The 10,000-nt window shown below is 35.6% G+C and overlaps 1 protein-coding gene across 2 annotated transcripts in view; it reads right to left on the reverse strand.

Annotated features, from left to right (window-relative positions):
• Positions 1–10,000, reverse strand: part of LOC135199969 (uncharacterized) — a 73,415-nt gene that overhangs the window by 30,653 nt on the left and 32,762 nt on the right. The window lies entirely within an intron of this gene.

A 10,000-nucleotide genomic window follows, 5' to 3' on the forward strand; every position in this document is an offset into this window, starting at 1 on the left:
GTCTACTTGCTCCGAAGGGGAAGTCCCGAGCAACGCATGTCGCCGCCGTGGATGCAATGTTTACCGAAACTTGTTTCGTTGCTGGCTAACCGTTTTCTTTCAACTTCGTCTGCGCGCCTTCTACCGCTGATTGATGGGGGGTGACTATGACTTTCTAATGCCAAGGGAATGTATATATGCTGGCTACGCTAAAGAACACTGACTTCTCTATTTTCGTTTCGAAAAGGTTGTGCAGTCTCGTCCCCCCTTTCAAGAATCGACTTATTAGTGGGTTGTTTATTTTTCTCTGAACGAGACCACGCCTTGTTCCACAAAGCTTCGCTCAAGAAGGGAATGTCTTCGCTGAAATGGGCAGGTTTTGTTTGGGAAACTGCGATCTCTAGCTAGATAAATGTTGCCCCACGCCGGAGTTTGTGAGCCTTATATAATCAAGAGATAAAAGGCCTGTAAGTGGAAAAAGCACGCCCCTCCAGAAAATAAAAAGTTTACATAAGAGTGCAAACGGAAAAAAAAAATTAACGGTACTACTTTTCAAAAAATTTTTCCCTGCCTGCGAAACAAAGCACCATATGTCACATTTCTATTCTGTTTTACGAAATATGTGGGTATACACTTGATGAAATACATTGTATAAATACTCCGTTATTCTCAAAAGCGTTTCGAATATAGAAATGATATTCTTGCATTGAAGTATACGATAACATTAAAGATTAGGGTCCAGTACCATCAAAACTCATGCGTTTTTTGGTTTGATAACTTAAATAAGCACAAGCAAACCTTTACAAATATCTTGGCTACAGATCTTGAGCTATTAGAAAGAGAGGGGTGGGGGGGAGGGGCGGTGAGGTTGGGATATAATAAATAAAGAAATGTTTCCCAATAAGGAGAGTTGAAAGTAAGGTTGGTATAGCTACCCATGAAAGGATTAAGATAGAGAATGTACTCTGCCATTTTCTATAAATAATCTCCTTTTGTAAGGGTAACTTATATTATATAGACGTCCGTTTGACATGCTATAAAAGCAGAAAGTTTACAACCACAAAAACACACTAATATTGTTAACTGTCAGTGACTGTAAGGTGCAGTGTCAGCCTGTTTTGATAATAATCACACTGGGATCTATATCTACAGAAAAATTGTACGTTAAGATTGAGAAAACGCTATAGAAAAGGTTATCAAATTTGCTAGTCAAATTTATAAACAGACGCAAGGAGTCAGTTAATTATAATGAAAAAAAGGATACGTAGATTGAAATTGAAGTAATCTCTTTCAGGATAGTTTTACTTTTGTAAATGTATGGTTGATTTTAAATCACGAAGAAGGTAGAAACGTTATGATTATACGAACTTAGTTACAGCCACGAAGGAGCGAGTGAATTTTATGTGTATGACTTACAAATCGCATCTTAAATCACACTAGTAACACTTTGAAGCAAAAAATATAACCGCACTCTAACGAGAAGAGAAGCAATTTTGCTCTTATTTGCATACATCTATACACAGATGCACACGTGATTCTAGTAAGCAGTTATATAATGGATTTACTACACACTGGAGAAAGATTCCTCAGATTTGTATACGTTTTCTGTTGCGTGAATACGGCAAAACACGAAACTGATCGTACGGCAAACGTTTGTTTGAATGTCCCGTGTTTCGGTGACCTAGAGGAACTTTTACCTAGAGCTCTCTCTCTCTCTCTCTCTCTCTCTCTCTCTCTCTCTCTCTCAGAGCAAAGACAAACGCGAAACGTACCCAAATCGATATTTTTAAAAAGGTCAGTTGAACCTGTTAAATTGCGTGAATCGGCTTCAAAAAATGGAAGCTATGTGAACATGCCAGCCAGAACCACACCACACCACCACCACACACACACACACATACACACACACACACACACACACGAGTGCCGTAGTACCCTAGGGTGCAGTAGCGTCAATTTCATCAAAGAAAGAAACAGACAACAGGGCTGCATAAGTGCAGGGAGAAAGTTGCAAACTCACTCTCGCACGAGACTGCAAGTCGGACTTTTTTTTTTTCCTCTTCTTCCGGAGGAGCTTGCCACGAGAGAGAGAGTGAGTGAGTGAGAAGGGGACACGTCGAGGGTTGTGGAGGGAGGGGGGTGTAAGGGGAAAGTGAGCTTGTAAAGTTTATGTGAGCCTGTTGGCGGTTTCGGTAAATTCTTTAGACAACTGAGTGCAAGAACAGTAAGGTAAAAAGAGTAAAAGTAAAGAGTAAAATGTAAGTCATTATGTGCCTGTGTATTGTGTATCTTTTATGTGAATTATGTATGTTTTTCTGTGTGTGTGTGTGTGAATTATGTGTAATTTATATATATATATATATATATATATATATATATATATATATATATATATATATATATATAGTGTACATGTCTGTGTGAAATATACGTGTACATATGATATAAATGTTTATATAAATTCGTATTTATAGTATATGTATTTCAATAAACTTGTGTACATGTATATAAAATATGTTTGTGCCTATGTGTGTGACAGTTAATGATAGTCTGTTTCTCCTCACACCAATCAAAAAGTAATTCACGAAATGACAGGAAAACAAAAAACCCCAATATAACTGATATATTCTCCAACCTCATTCACCCATCGACGATCATCAATCAACCTCTCCCATGTAGACACCGAAGTTGCCGAACCCCAGAGAGAGGGAGACGATTTGAAATGATGCACATGCGCAGTTGAAGGCGTTGCCTTCCCGGGCTAGCAGCAGGAGCAGCAGCCAGCCTTTCAGATCAGGGGCCGATAGGAGTAGGGGAAAATCCCTCGGCAGGGAAAGCTAATTCTGACCCTTGGAGGTAGTATATAATTTACCTGTTCCCCTTTCTCTCCTTTAAGAATTGCGCTGACCGTGAACTTATTATTGTTAAATTATTAATTTTACCGGCATTTTCCCTTCCTTTTCTTCTTCTTCTTCTTCATTGGTTAAAAGCTGTTTTTGCCCTCGTTGATTGATCGGTTCGTGTTTGGAGGTGTTAGGAGGATTCATGGGCTTTGAGAAATAGTAAATCGGTGCGTAGGAATAGACATCCCCCCCCTTTCTCTCTCTCTCTATTTATATATATATAAAATTATTATACACACACACACACACACACACACATATATATATAATATATATAGATATATATATATGTTATATATGTGTGTATATATATATATATATATATATATATATATATATATATATATATATATATATATAAATGTATATACATGAGCATTTATTGCTGAGAATGGTACTGACTTTATGGACACCCTGTATATATATATATATATATAGTATATATATATATATATATATATATATATATATATATATATATATATATATATATATATTATATATATAGCCTCTTATGACGCCAAGTAACGTACAATCAGTCAATTGTTTGTTTCCTCTACCCGTTTCTCTCTCGCATAAATTGGCCATGCTTATTAATAAACATTACATCAGTAGACGATACCAACCGCTAAATTTATTCTCTCAACTCACGAATTTTGATCTTGGTCACAACGACATAAAGATTTTTACTCCACAAGCGCCTCTGTAATTACTACTAATGGAAATCGTCGTATTATTTAACGAGTTGATTGCGAAGTAAGTCTCGTAATTGGCAGCGACCGTGACTGACAGGGAGACGTCTCAACGGGGATCAGATATTATACTCCGTTATGTTTCTCGTCTCTTTTAAGAGATGTTGCCAGACAATCTTTTGGGGGAGCGCGGGGCCGAGGGAGGGAAAGGAGAGATTATTGACGAAAATTTTGTATGTATATATAAATCTATATATATCTATATGATATATATATATTATATATATATCATAAAATTTAAGAGAGAGAGAGAGAGTATTTATGAGATTATATATGTCTATTGTGTATTTTTATATATTTATACTATTATATATTATATTATCTATCCCATCTATATATATTATATATCTATATATATATATATATATATCATATATAGTATTTATGAAATATATATATATATATATATATATAATTTATATATATATATATATATATATATATATGTATATACACATATATATATATATATATATATATATATATATATATATATATATATATATATATATATATATTTGAGAGAAGGAGAGAGAGAAATTAGTTCTGAATGTAATTAGTGTATAATGTTAGAGCTTCAGTAAGTATTTTGTCAATATTATTTTCAAACGAAAGCACATTTCATTATGGAGTAATGCACATGATTATTCATAATTATTATTGCAACACGAATTGTATACGCTGAGGAATATTAATGTACATTGATAAATTAACTGTATTAGTATACATGTATACATACATCATAAACACACCTAATTGCATACATACATACATGTTCATACACGCTCATCCTACAATGAAACACACAAAATACACTTACGATATGTATACATACACTTACAGAGTATTTTGAACAGCTTGCTTGCCGTAACCAAGCGATGATATCAAAAGTTAATAAGAAAAAAAAAACTGCCATAAAATGACGTAATTGATGATAATCGCGTTATTATCAAAGAAAAAAACTTCCTCACTCTTGTTTTTCATTGCGCTAATGGAATGAGGAAGTTTTGGTTATTATCGAGCCCCCGGGGCAATGGGATTTGGAAATTATCATCCGATGAATTACCCTTACTTAATGAGGTCTACCAAGGTTCTTGAATTGGAAGATTATACACACACATTCTCATGCTTAGTTGTACGTTTGCCACCAGGTATTTATGCATTATATACGTATATATGTATATACGTATATATATGTACATACATACGTATATATATACGTATATATAATATACATAGACATATATATATATATATATATATATATATATATATATATAGAGAGAGAAGAGAGAGAGAGAGGGAGAGAGAGAAGAGAGAGAGACGAGAGAGAGAGAGAGAGAGAGACAAGCGCAAACACACAACACACACTATATATATATATATATATATATATATATATATATATATATATATATATATATATATATATGTGTGTGTGTGTGTGTGTGTGTGTGTGTGTGTGTGTATGTGTATGTGTGTGTGTGTATTGTATACGCATTAGGCTACAAATGTTCTTTATTATCTAATTCTCTCTACCTCTGATGTAACCACTGACACTTATGGTTTTAACAGACATACGAAGCCAACCTGAACCACCACGTGAAAACGACAGGAAAAAGATCAAACCTTATTTGGGTTAACGAGGACGCTTGAGAAAGCAAAAGGCTGAAGTAGGACAATAATCATTTCATAGCTCATAGTTTGAGAGGGGGGGGGGGGGGGTTGTAGATTGAGGCCTTGACGTCACACACACAGAGACACATCCTTTTGCAGAAAATGGAAAGCTTCTCTTGGTGATTAGAAAAAAAAAAAAAATAAGCTGCACTCGCAGTTATGTTGAACTGAAGGTTAGAAATAAATTATGAAGGTTCTGAGAGATTCAGGAGGGAATTAATAGTTCTGTAAATGCAATATTAATGATAGTATGGAGAGGAAATTAGTAGAATCATGTACGAGGAATGGAGTTAAATATTATTATTAATATCATTATTATAATTATCATTATGTTGAAGAGAATGGTAGAACTAAGTGAATTGGTTTTATATATTGTTTTTACCTGTTTGTCTTAGATAAAAAGAAAAAATATAATAAACAATATAGTCAACTCGCTTCATTTGCCATTATCTTTAACAGTATTTGCCTAATAGAGGGTCTTTTATCCAAATTATTATTATTGTTATTTATTATTATTATTATTATTATTATTATTATTATTATTATTATTATTATTATTATTATTATTATTATTATTATATTATTATTCATTGAAAAGAAGCAACAGAGGGTAATGGAAAAAACCGAAAGAAGTGATCAGCATTAGCAAAGAAAAAATGAGCTATTAAACTAATAGACAAATCGATAAGAATTTAAGTGAATTATTGAGATAAGAGTAGAATTGTATTATAGGATAATAATGGTTTAAAAAGATTACCTTTCAGCGTACATAATTAATCTTTGCGGACCTTTAATTTCCTCTCTTGAATACGGTGTTGTAAAAGCAGGGCATAGTTGAAAACTGAGGAATATTGTGTTGTAAAAGCAGTGCATGGTTGAAAACCGATCAATCGGTTGGTGAGTCGAGTCAGCATCTTCAAGCCCTCGTACAGAAACTCTTACTAACCCATATATTTCCTGCTGACTGTAGTACACACAGCGAAGGAATACGTATTCTTTCTATCTGTCTAGTTGAGTGTGTGTTTACGTGTCGTGTTCACGCAATGCACACAAGCTCGCTCGAAACTGTACTCTTGAGTTATAAGAGGAATAAGAAAACTAGAGACGCACTAACAACACAAAACTTCTTTTTCCTCTTGGGAAATATATTATCCCCCGGACAAACCCCGTCATAAAGCAACTGCACTGCTGCAGCCATTAAGGCTGGAGGGAGATGCAGCTGCCCAGCAGCCAAAATCGCCTTTGTGAATTTCCATCTTTTTTGTCCACCCGTCCATTTTTTTTTATCAAGCCAGCGAGGGAGAGATATATACTGCGGATTTCATTATTCACGGAGGATGGAGATATTAAACCCCCCCACGGATGCTGCTACTGCTGCTGGTGATGCTGCGAGCATCTTTCTCTTGTTTCGGTCCGAGTCCGAGATGATGGGACGTCTTGGCCTTCATCCAGCTCAGCCTCCAAGAGCATCTTTGCCGCCGCGAAGGACGTTATTTGGAGGAGGAGGAGGGATGCTGCAGGTTCTTGTCATTAAGAGGCTGGGGAGATGAGATAGCTGATGCTGGGAGTCATGTCCGTAATTACGGGATTTCGTCGTGTGTTAAGGTTGATTGCCGTAATATGAGATTTCAGCAGAAGGTTGATTGCCTGATTATGAGACTGCTGTGTGAGGTTGATTGTCATATTAAGATGTGATTTCAGTGTATGGTTGATTGTCCTGCTCAGTGGTTAATTGCCCTATTACGAGAGTGATATGTAAGATTGATTAACTTATGATAATAATAACAATGATAATAATAATAATAGTAGTCATTATAACTGCGGTGTGAGGTTGATTGTCATGTTATGAGATATCAGTGTATTGTTGATTGTCCTGCTCAGTGGTTAATTGTCCTATTACGAGACTGATTTGTAAGGTTGTTTAACTTATTATGATAATAATAATAATACTAATAATTATAATAATAATATCTTGGAAGAAGACCCTCTTTTAAACATATTCTGTTAGAAAGAATGGCTGTGTTTAGTGCGTTAATTTTATATCATACCTTTTCTATTATTATTAATTGCTCTTCTGGCTCAACAATATTATTTGATAATGATATAATTGGCCAATATTCGTATTGCAAACATATGCATCGAGAGAGAGAGAGAGTTTATAGCTATAGAGAAAATATACTGCCTTTAAGGGAAAAAAATATATATAGAGAGGAAGGAATAATTTATATCCACACTCATACACACAGACACAGACACAGACACACACACACACACACACACACAGAGAGAGAGAGAGAGAGAGAGAGAGAGAGAGAGAGAGAGAGAGAGAGAATTCATAGCCACGTAAGAAAATGTACAGCCTTGAGAGGCAAAGCCATGGAGATAAAGGAATAGTAGATATCTGAAAAGAGAAAATACAGAGAGAGAGAGAGAGAGAGAGAGAGAGAGAGAAAGAGAGGAGAGGAGAAGGGAGAAGGAGGAGAGAGAAGAGAGAGAGAAGAGAGAGAGGAGGGAGAATGAAGAGAGGTGTGGGGGGTGGGGAGCGTTTAACTAAGCACAGGAACATGTTTCACAGAGCTTGTTTTCCTACATAGGCGTCAAACAACCCTGATATTGCAACGTTCTCTTCTTCGAAGCCATCGTGTCGGCATTTCGATTTATTCGTTGTTGTTGAATTTATTAGTGTTTATTGTTGTTGTTTCTTGTTGTAGATGTTGTTGGTGAAGTCTTTTGTTTTGTTTAGCTTTAATTAAACTTTCAGCTTCCCCACGTAAACGTGAATGGAGGAAACAGATCTTTTTACAAAAAGGTTGAAATGCTTCTTATACTGTTTATATAGCCCTGTTAGTTTGTAATTTTCTTTTTTTATTTTATTGTAAACCTTGCTGATAGATAGATAAATAGACAAACAGGTAGACAGGTATATAGATAGGTAGATAGGTATATAGATAGATAGATAGATAGATGTAGAATAGGTCAAATTATGCAGTTTGACGTTGCCTTCCAGTTCGTAATTTTTCTGAAGTGTTTTTTTTTTTTTCCAAAATATTTTTCAGTCCTTAATTTTGAAATGTCTTGAAACGTCTTTTGCCTTCGGATAAATGGAATGGTTTCCTTCGGAGAGAGAGAGAGAGAGAGAGAGAGAGAGAGAGAGAGAGAGAGAGAGAGAGAGAGAGAGTTACACGGATTAGGATGTCTCAAAGACTTGTTAGTCCATCCTAAGAGGAGACATCATGTGCTCATTTATCTCTAGAAGCAGGTTTTACCGTTCATTCACAATGTTCTAATGATTTTGTCTGCTTCCTTTTGAACTCTCTAACACTGCTGTTGTTAGAGAGAGAGAGAGAGAGAGAGAGAGAGAGAGACTGAGAGAGAGAGAGAGAGAGAGAGAAAGAGAGAGCTATTCTAAATTTTATTTGGCCCATTTTCATCTTCGTTACACTTGGAAAGAGTTAGAGAAAGAAAGAGACGGAAGAGAGGGAGGAAGAAGAAGAGAGAGAAGATGAGACGAGGAGAGAGAGAGAAGGAAGACGAATGAAGATGGTGCATATATATATAAGCCTAAAAAATAAAGTCTGCAAAATCTTGATGAATGAGACCACCTGTTGATTCAGGGCCTTCTGCCTCCCCCCCTCCCCCTACCTCCCTCCTCCCTCTCCTTTGGTACTCACACACATCTACCGGCCCCCTTTCCAGGCAGCGCAGATATCAAGGTCGTTATCTTCCTCAGCAGTGTCTTCGTTATTAAAGAAAAAAATAGAAAAGCATTGAATCTGTCATTCTGTATTCATGTTTTTTTAAGGGGGGGGGGGTTTGGGGGGGTTTGGGGGGGGGGCCCCGAGGGGATTTCTATTCCTTAGGGAAATGACGTGAGTGATTTTAGAGGCGTCGGATGTGAGATAGAGAGAGAGACTATAAATTTGTTTTGCACGAAACGGATCTGGTGGTGTTTTGAAGGTGCGTTCTCTACGTCGAATAGTGGAATTCTTTTGCGTTTTTGAAAAAATGGTGGAGAACGAAGGAACTTTCTCTTAGTACAGTGGTGGAATTCGAAGCGTTTTCTCTTCCTCGTTTTCTCTGCGTCACTTAATAGAAATCAAGACGTTTTCGCATCGTCCATTGATGACATTTGAAGAGTCTTTCTTCTTCAGTTTATTGAAATCAAAACGTTTTCTTTTCTTTAATTGGTGGGATTTAGAGTAACGTCTTCCTTGTCAAATAACGAGATTTGACGTTTTTGTTTTACGTTATTTTCCAAAATTGGAAGCGTTTTCTCTCAGACAAAGGTTGGAATTCGAGCATTTAATAGCATTTTCTCATCGTCAAAATAGTGAGATCCAAAAAAGGTTTTCTTTCGGTAAAAATTTAAATTCTAGCATTTTCTCATCGTCAAAATCGTGAGAATCAAAAAATGTTTTCTTTCTGATAAAGGTTTAAATTCTAGCATTTTCTCATCGTCAAAATCGTGAGATTCAAAAAACGTTTTCTTTCTGATAAAGGTTTTAATTCTAGCATTTTCTCATCGTCAAAATCGTGAGATTCAAAAAACGTTTTCTTTCTGAGAAAGGTTGATATCAGATAATTTTCTTTTCACCAAATTGTGAGATTTCAAAACGTTTTCTTTCTGAAAAAGATTGATATCAGATAATTTTCTTTTCTCCAAATTGTGAGATTTCAAAACGTTTTCTT

The sequence above is a fragment of the Macrobrachium nipponense genome, chromosome 23 (genome assembly GCF_015104395.2).
Source record: "Macrobrachium nipponense isolate FS-2020 chromosome 23, ASM1510439v2, whole genome shotgun sequence".
Lineage (NCBI taxonomy): Eukaryota > Metazoa > Arthropoda > Malacostraca > Decapoda > Palaemonidae > Macrobrachium > Macrobrachium nipponense.